At 37.2% G+C, this 9,806-nt stretch overlaps 1 pseudogene; it reads left to right on the top strand.

The window, feature by feature from the left end:
- The first annotated feature begins 8,885 nt into the window (after positions 1–8,885).
- Positions 8,886–9,238, top strand: LOC100523508 (mitochondrial import inner membrane translocase subunit TIM14 pseudogene; annotated as a pseudogene).
- Positions 9,239–9,806: the final 568 nt, after the last annotated feature.

The following is a 9,806-nucleotide window of genomic DNA, read 5'->3' as shown; positions in this document are numbered from 1 at the left end:
CAACTTTCTGTAGTGTTTAATGTGGATGTTTTATTTGCCATCATTACTCTCAAATGGATATTATGATTTTGTGCACCTATATTTCTAAGTTATGCAAATGGGTTTTGCATTATTTCTTTCATTCTTCTTATCACCCATATATATATATATATATATATATACACACACATGATTCATTTATGTTTATATATATATATTACATCTACTATTTATTTCCTATTCAGTCTCCCCGTAATAGATACACCAACTGCCATCAATTTTCTGACTCCCACTTTATGTGGAGATAATGATCCTTAAAATGACCTGTATGGGTAATGCATATTTATTGTGTAGCATATTTATATAATTGAAACTGACAGATTGTGAAGAATGTGTGTAATTTAAGTGCTCCCAGATTGTTCTCTAGAAAAGTCATACCATTCTCCACTCTCCTCATACCTCCGTGTCTGTATTTACTTAGCATTATCAGCTCTCCATTTGTGTTAGTCTAATTGGTATAAAGTACTTTCACCTTGTTTTTACCAGGCTGGTCAGCAAGGGCCCTAACAGAGGAGTGACAGTAGTTGTCCTAGCTGCCTCTCATTCTAATTTCCATGGTGAGATCTCTCTTCTCATTCTGTGTGGCCATCAGAGAGAGGTGTGGTGAGGGAGGATTCTCTTTCTCTGGTCTCTGTCCCTTCATAAGCTTACTTCTGGTGATGATGGTTTGAAGGGCATGCGTAGGGATTGCCCAGAGTCTGTGGTTGAGCCATCACAGGACACTCTGCCAAGCTGACGTCCCTTTGGTACACACCTTCATAAAACCTTAGTGGCCGGTGAACTCTCTTCTGGCAACTTAGGTTAGTATCAGAGCCAGAAATTTTGAGGAGGCTTGGTACTGAGTTTGGACCTGTCTACAATAGACCCCAGTGTTCTGTGTTTCTCTAGTCATAACTTAACTGTTCTAGTACTTAAGTGCCTCGGTCTCTGGGGTATTTTCTGTGCTAAAAGCTTCCTCAGATGGACACTGTTGAATGTACGGGAGTTCACAAGTGGAACATTCTGGTTATTTTCTCTCTTGAAATCAGGGATGACACCTGGTTTCCTTCTACTTCATCATGAAAAAAAAAGGCAAAAAGAAGAAGCAAATAGAATCGAGGATGGAGCAGTGAGGGTTTGGGAAATGGAAACTGAATCTGGAATAATAGCAGAGTTGATCTTGGAACTATGCTGGGGATTTGAGTTTTTTGAATGGAAGTTTGAATCATCATAAATTTGTGGAAGAAAACCCTTGAGGTTTTCCTATAGGAATTAAAATTTGTCTCTTCTCCATTTAAGATTAGATCTTCTTTCTTTTGATGTTGCTTTTGTGAACCAGAGATTTCAAAAGACTTCATGTGACTATTGCAGATGTTTGAGAGTGGAGAGCTGGTCCTTAACTACTGCCAAAATCAATCCTGTGGTCAGTTTTCAGGGATGGTGATGCATTGTCCTTGTTCCTTAACTATTGCAGATATTGTGGCCACAGAAGCAGGATACAGCTTGTCATCCATAAAGGCAAGGCTGAAGGTCAGTCCAGTTTGTGATCTCCATGTAACACTGCGTAAATGGACTCTGCATAATTTGATGAGTTCTTCTGTTATTTGGAGCTTATTATGAATAACTTATTTTCTTCCTAATAAAGAACAGTGTTTTTCTCAGGGGAATTTGTGTTGCCTTCTGGACATGCTGAGGGTTAAATGCTTCTGCAACCTCCTCTTTTCCTGAGCCCATTCTGCTCTGTTACTCCCCTGCTGTATTTAAGCAGAGAAAGCTTTTCTCCAAAAACTCACCTATGTTTCTATTCAGAAGTGAGAGACTGATGTTATGATTAAGAGAGAGCAAAATGCTTTTGGGGGCTAAATTAGCTTATGCTGCCAGATACAATTTTATGTATTTATATAGCTACTTCCCTTACCCTTTATCCTCTAAAGCCCCTTGCCCTTGCTTTCTCTCTCAAACAAAAACAATAACATCTGTTTCATACTTTAGTGTTGATACAAATCATTTCATGTGCAATATCTCATTTAATTTCATTCTTGACATGTCCATGAACATATCTAAACAATTAAAATGCTTCAGCATTAAAGATGAAGAGTTCAATCACCCCAGGTCTTACTGACTAGATGACAAACATCTGGCACAAGGAAGAACTCTTGGAAACATTGTAAAGTGAGCAAATTTGTCTTCTGCGTTCTCCCCACCTGGTTCAGCATTTCTTTTGCTAAAGCAGCCAAATCTCTTCCCCTATGAAGAGTTTTCAGTCAGTCTCTGATCACCCTGGGTTCTCTCTTTGGAGGGAGGGCCTCCTCGAGGCAGCCTGCTTCTCGCTGAGTTTCTTTCTCTCCTACTCATCAAAATGTACCTGCCTAACATTTTTTCTCCTTGATCTCTTCTTGGCTTATGGCTTATTGCAGTAAACTCTCTAGTAGTATCTGCATCTTGAATAAGAAATTGCAGAGATAATGTCTTAAATGAAGACACAGACAGTCATGGCAGAATTGCAGATAGAGTAGCAGATATAATTTAGAAAGATAGTCCTCAAACACTGCAGGTAGGTGATTCTCAATGTACCCAACCAGAAGAGGCTGTCAATGTACCCAATAGGAGGAGGAAGTTAAGTACCCAGTTGGAGGAGGCTCTTCCTGCAAGGCACAGCACTGGGAAAATACCTGCATTGTCAATTAACTCTTTCACATTTCATACAGGTTTCAATATAATATAGATGGATATTACATAACTGTTATTTATCATTTTTACCTAAATAATAAGCTCCCAAGATACACTCTTGTCCACCGCACCACTTACTGCCACTGGCAAAAAAAGTGTTTAAAAGGTGCTTTGGAAGATGTTCAGGATAATACAGAATACTAAATCGTTCCATGGAGGAACGTTCAGTTGCTGAATTCAGAGATAAAAATGCATTTATATTGATAACCTCATTTCAGAATAAAATAGAAAATAACCTTTCACATAGCTTAAATTAGTTCAGCGTAATACACAGACCACCTGGTACAGATTCTCTCATGATACAGACAAGGAGACTGGGAGAGGAAGCAGCCAGGCCACTTGCAGGTGAGTCCTGGCCCTGGGACTGGAGCCCGGTGCCCTTCCTCTTCGTTCAAACCTCTTGTGCCGTACAGCTTTCTTCCCATCATCAACTACAGCGTGGTTGGGGTGAAGAGTGGACCATGTACCCAGGTCTGCTCCCCTACACGCTGGCTCTGGGTGGTCCACCCTGCTTTATCCTCTGTCTGCACTACCTCTGGTCTCTCTTCTTAAACCACTGCAGTTCAACCTCCTTCCTTCTGCCCTTAGGACGTATAGTCTCAGGTAGATGCAGTGCATACTCCCCCTTTTCATTCTAAGGATAAAACTGAGCACTTAGCTTCCAGGTCTTGTCTGTGTCAATGTACCCAATAGGAGGAGGAACAACATTGCAAATAATACTGCAGTGAACACTGAGGAGCATGTATCTTTTAGATTTATGGTTTTCTCTGTATCTATGCCCAGGACGAGGTTTGCAGGATCATATGGCAGTTCTATATGTAGTTTTTTAAGGAACCTCCATACTATTTCCCACAGTGGCTGTACAGGTTTACATTCCCACCAACAGTGTAGGAGGCTTCGCTTTTTCTCCACACCCTTTCCAGCATCTATTATGTGTAGACTTTTTGAAGATGGCCATTCTGACAGGTGTGAGGTGATACCTTTTTATAGTTTTGACTTGCATCTCTCTAATAATTAGTGATGTTGAACATTTTTGCATTTTCCCGTTGGCCATCTCTATGTCTTCTTTGGAGAAATGTAGCCTTCTGCCCATTTCTGATTGGATTGTTTGAGCTGTATGGACCATTTGAATATTTTAGAGGTTAATCCCTCTTCACTTGCATCATTTGCAAATATTTTCTCATATTCTCTGGGTTGTCTTTAATTTTGTTTATAGTTTCATTTGCTTAAGTTTAATTAGGTCCCATTTGTTTACTTCCATTTTTATTTCCATTACTGTAGGAAATGAATACAAACAAAATATCATTGCAATTGATGTCAAAGAGTGTTCCGCCCATGTTTTCCTCTAGGAGTTTTTTTTTTTTTTAATAATATCTGTTCTTGCATTTAGGGCTTTGATTCATTTTGAGTTTATTTTTGTGTATGGTATTAGACAGTGTTCTAACTTCATTCTTTTACATGTAGCTGTCTAGTTTTCCCAGCACCTGGAGAAGCTACCTAAATGTCCATCGACAGATGACTGGGTAAAGAAGATGTGGTGTAAGTTGAACTTTCTTCCAGAGCAGAAAGAGACCTAGACATAGGAAGCATATATGGGAAGGGGTGGGGGTGGGGGATAAATTAGGAGGTTGGGATTTAAATAAATCTAATAGAATTCTTAGCTTGCTTTACACTTACAGAGTGAATGCAATCATGAGATGTCTTTATCACTGACTGAAAATAAAGAAGGAAGGAAAAAAGAAAAACAAACATACAAACAAAACCAGAGCACTTTGCACATACGACTTAATGAACACTTTTTATATAAATGTTCACATAATAATGTTTATATATCCCTGGGTCAGAGATCATGCTTTATGCTATATGCCTGCTGCTTTATCCTTAAGTGCTAGGGTTCATTAACTGTTTGTGGTATGAATGAGTAAATAAGTAGTTGAATAAAACAATGTGTGTAACTATCTCCACTTTCCTAAAAATTTGGAACCCCTCCAAAGCGACACTCACAAAATATTTTTCATCCTTCATCAAGTGGTGTTCAGTAGAAACTAGTTTTGTATTGGTTAAAAACACATATATCGAAAACACGAATTTTGTTACATGCACTGAAGGTCATGTCGCAGTTTATTTAATTGCAAATTGTCTTTTATATTTCTCTTTCCCTGTTCTTAGAATTGGACAGCAGAAGTCACTCATCTTTGCTAAAGAGAGCTGCAATTTACTTGGATAGAATTGAACATTATTTTTCAAAATAGATTTAAAAGTTCTTCTTTCTGGTTTTCATGTCAACACACCACATCATACTTTTCTCTTATAATTATTCTTTCTCTAGTTTTTGTTTAGATCCAGGCAACTTCTGGGAGGCATGTTAACGGGCTTAAAAGGGAGATGACAATATAAATCACTCATTCTCTGGGAAAAAGCCCTATTCTATCATGCATTATTTTTGTTCAGGACTTAGCTGACTGCTGTGCCGACTTTAGGAGCCTGTTGTTTGGCTGACTGCAGAATGAGTTACAGTTTTAGCTCTTCTAGTTCGGTGCTGGGTCGGGGAGATGCCTCCTACCATGAGATTTTGGACAAACATCTTCACCTCTCGGGCCTTTGTGTATTTTACTTGCGAAGTGGGGAGAAACTACCAGTCCTGTGGTGTTGTGACAAGGAAGAGGTTAAATGCCTAACTCTGTGTTTTCATCACTAGGTGCTCAATAAACTGTCATCCTCATCACCGCTGCTCTGGCTAAAGGAAAAAAGGCTCGCAGTTTGATTAGCAGTAATTTCTTGAGTCTGATGAAGTAGTTTGTTTTTCCTAACTCAGACTGCCACTGTGGCATGTACGCCTGCAGAATGGCCTGTCTCGGGGACAATTCTTTGTGGCAGCATTTTATTTTTACAGTGTTTACAGGAGGGCAGCCGGCCAGGAAGCCAGATCAGGGCAGATTCCAGGCACAGGCAATATAGGAAACATGCATAAAATTATTACCACAAACTACCTTCAAAGAATTGTTCTGATTGTCTAAAAATATACAAATAGAATTTACTCTAATGATTTCATTCTTTTGAGGATTTCCTCCCTGTTTCTGTCTGTGTTTAAAAAACCACCAATAATGAAGGGAAAACTGTTGCCAAAACTCTTTATAATATGTGTATTTAGCTGGTCAAATGTGGTGGAAAATTGCATCTAAGATTTTGAGAATCAGCCCATCAATCGCATGTACTGTGTTATTATGGCCACAGTTTACATACAAGAATTCCTTGCCTTTTTTAACCTTTGATCAACATACACAGACTTTAAAAATATAGCAGATTATATAAATATTCTGGAAAACCCTTTTGAGGTTTAGGCTCACAAGAGAGCTCATTTTCAATCCCAGGCTCTAGAAGCTGATACTCGATGGATTTCTGTTCTGCTTCCCTTGTGTGCTATTTCTTGGGAGTTATCTTACTTTCAAGATCAATTGTTTCTCACATGCCATTGAAATAGATCATCTCATGATAGAGGGAGCGCTGACACAATGTTACCCAGGAGGTATGTGGTCTAGTGGCACACATCCTGTGACTTGTCTTCTCAAACTCCCAACTTCATTAAATATCTTCGTGGAAGGTAGATCCTTGAAAGCAATAGGATATCCAACTGGACCTCTTACTGAGTGCAAGAGATGACTTATGTGCAATGGCCCCTTCTCCCCTCACCTGAAAGGGTTTTATCAGAACAGTAGATGAAACAAGTGGCCTCCAGAGCTTTCCTTAAAATTCATCTCACTGCTTTGGAAAAAAAAAAAAAGTGTTATTAGAAACAATTGCAAATTGTTCCAGCACATGAATTCTGCTTTAAACAACTAAACACTACTGTATATAGAATAGGAATAATAATTCAAGTGGCTATGTTTGGGGGTAATTTGTTGTGGAGTAATAATAAGGGGTACAATTGTTTTTGATAAGGATAGCAAAAGAAACTCAGTATTTTCTACACCTCTTGGTGCTTTAAAATTAAAAAAAATTTTTTTGTTCTAAAATAAGTAGAGATTAATCTTAGTTTAAGAAACTTTTTTTTTTTTAATTTTGGTGAGCCTCTAAAATGACTGATATTAAAATGTAACTCGCCCACAATAGCATATCTCTTATAATTTTCTGTCTCTGTATTTGTAGTTTAATCACATTTTATCATCTCTGCTATGTATTTATCATTCAGATTCTTTGTAGTTGATTGGGCTCCTTTTTATTCAGTTTTTCAAAGATAAAATAGTTGAATTTATTATGAATTATTTTTTTTGAAATTTCTGGCTTGCTAATTTTTGCTTTCACCTACACTAACATAATTTACATGTATTAAAATATTTATCCTTTGTTTTACTTTGCTGTCATTTATGTATCTTTTTAAGTTGAATGTGTACATATTTTAAATAAAAGCATGTGAATCTGCCTATTAGTGAATAAAGGTTAAGTTTTTTTGGAAATAAAAAAAAAAGAATAGGAATCAATAAGGACCTATGGTATAGCACAGAGAACTATACTCAATATCTTGTAACAACCTATAATGGAAAATAATCTGAAAATGAAACATATATATACACACACACACACATATATATGAGAATAACTTTACTGTACACCCAAAACTAACATTGTAACTCAACTCTACTTCAATAAAAAAGAAAACAACTAATAGAATAGATGAATGAGAGTTGTGAAGTTTATTTTCATGATAACTGTTACCTGATGTTAAAAAATCACGTAAACAGGGATAAAAATGTAAAGTAGCAGCTTAAAATGAAAATCTAGAGACTAAGTTAAGGTATTCTAGCCCTCATCTGAAAGTCTAAAGCAGCAAAGGGCTTTATTATTATTTTTTGGTCCATTTGAAGAGGTCTATCCATCTTGTGAGCCATGGTATAAAGAAATAATTACTCTTTTTTTTTTTTTTTTTTTTTTTTTTGCTTTATGGGGCCAGACCTGCAGCATATGGAAGTTCCTGGGCTAGTAGTCTAATCACCACAGCTAATACCACAGCTGCAGCAATGCTAGACTCGAGCCATGAGCCACGTCTGTGATCTATGCTGCAGCTCACGGCAATGCAGGATCCTTAACCCACTGAGCAAGGCCAGGGATCGAACACACATCCTCATGGATACCAGTCAGATTTGTTTCCACCGAGCCACAAGGGGAACTCCAAGAAATAATCACTCAGAAACAGGACACTGGGAATATAAATTTAACTTCTAGTAGAACCTTCAACAGGTAACTCTCCTTCTTTGAATATCAACTTCTTCGTAAAAACCGATCTTTACATTGTCTTTAGGAAAAATAATCAACTTTGGCTTAAGAATACAGGCAACATGATCAGTAGGGCTTAAAGCACAGGGTTATTACACAATTAACTACTTTGTTTTGTAGGCTGAGTTTCCTCTTTGGGAGCATAATTTAGAAATTCAATTAAATAAGATTCCTACTACAATTTTACTCTTCTCCCTGCCATTAGAAACAGGTAAAGAAAAATGGTCACTTTACTTACATCATGCTTTTGGAATTTGCAGTAGTAAAATTGTGGCTTTCTGGACTTTTAGGATATTTTAACTTTGAGATCCTAAAATGAAATTATAAAGTGGACAATACAGGAAATGTAGGTGATTCTAAATATGTTGTTTATGTTACATAACTTTCAGCTTAGTGTTTCAAAAATAATTTGGAATGAAATTACTTGATTCATTTAATTTTGGGTTGGCTTTTATCAATTACTTTATTATATGATTTCTCATTTATTTGACAAATATTAAAATTGGGAACTATTGCTTAACAGTTTTAAAGGAGCTTCTAAATTTATTTTCTCCTGTTTATTTCCATATTTTTCCACATAAGAACATAAATATCTTATGACTTTCATGTACATATTTCATCATTTTTACCTATAAAACCAGCAATTTTACATGGTTCAAAAATATATGCTACATTTATACCTCCTCAACTGTCACAAAATAGATAAATAGGAAAAAAAAAAAAAAGAAAAGGGGACCAGACATGATCCATTCTTGGCTATAAACCAGAGCTTCAAAATGATGACTTGATGCAGCTTTGTGCTAGGGATATACGTGGGCTGGGATGAACTGTGTCCCTGGAGGAGGCAGGGGAGCTGAGTAGGAGCCATGGCCAGTGCAGTGGTAGTTGGACTGATCATTGCTGCTGCAGGATTTGCAGGCTGTTATGCTTTGCAAGCCATGAAGCATTTGGAGCTTCAAGCAAAACAAGTTTCAAAGTCTACCAAAATCTGCCTTCAGTGGTGGCTATTACAGAGGTGGGTGTGAACCCAAAATGACAAAATGGGAGATAGCATTAATACTAAGTGTAAGCCCTACTGCCAAAAAAAGGAAAAAAAAGAGACGCTTATTGATGAATTATGCTTTTAAATCACCCAGACAAGGGAGGATCTCCTTATATAATGGCCAAAATCAATGAAGCTAAAGATTTCCTAGAAGGCCAGCCAAAAAAAATGAAGTAAATGCATGATGAATTTTCAAGTTCTTACTCAGTTATATATCTGAGTACCAGCTTTTTGTAATAAGATGCCTCAAAGCTAAAAAAAAAAAATGACAACAACTTGAATTATCATAAATACAAATGTAGAATATACCTGAAGGGATGGGAGACATATTGAATAAAACCTAAATCTTCGATCTTATTTTCTCTGAAAGATATACTCTTCCTCTCTCCATTAGAGCAGTTATCAAGTAGCAAAACAGCCTACCTTTCCCCTACTCCTTTTTAGGGTAACCTCTCCTGACATCAAAACCCTGGGGCGAAGAAGGGGAAAATGAAGCCAGGAATCCACCACCATCTGAAACTTAGCCTGCAACCAATTGAGAATTAGACACAGCAGTTTCCCTTCTGAAAGGGAAATAAATTCCCATGTATCTTTCGATATGATTTATATAACTACAAAGTGCCCCAGGAATAGCTTATGCTGTTTATTTCTTGTCAATGTGAAAAGCAATGCTGTGTCTATTTAACTTGTTACTGTAACAAAGGGCTACATATTTTCCACATACACAGCTACATAAATCACTTAA

Source organism: Sus scrofa, chromosome 10 (assembly GCF_054392235.1).
Source record: "Sus scrofa isolate SSC_HxYL_T2T_F1_AM1 chromosome 10, Sscrofa_HxYL_maternal_Yorkshire_Landrace_v2.0, whole genome shotgun sequence".
Classification (NCBI taxonomy): domain Eukaryota; kingdom Metazoa; phylum Chordata; class Mammalia; order Artiodactyla; family Suidae; genus Sus; species Sus scrofa.
The sequence above is the reverse complement of the archived record's forward strand: the minus strand, read 5'-3'. Positions and strand labels throughout refer to the sequence as shown.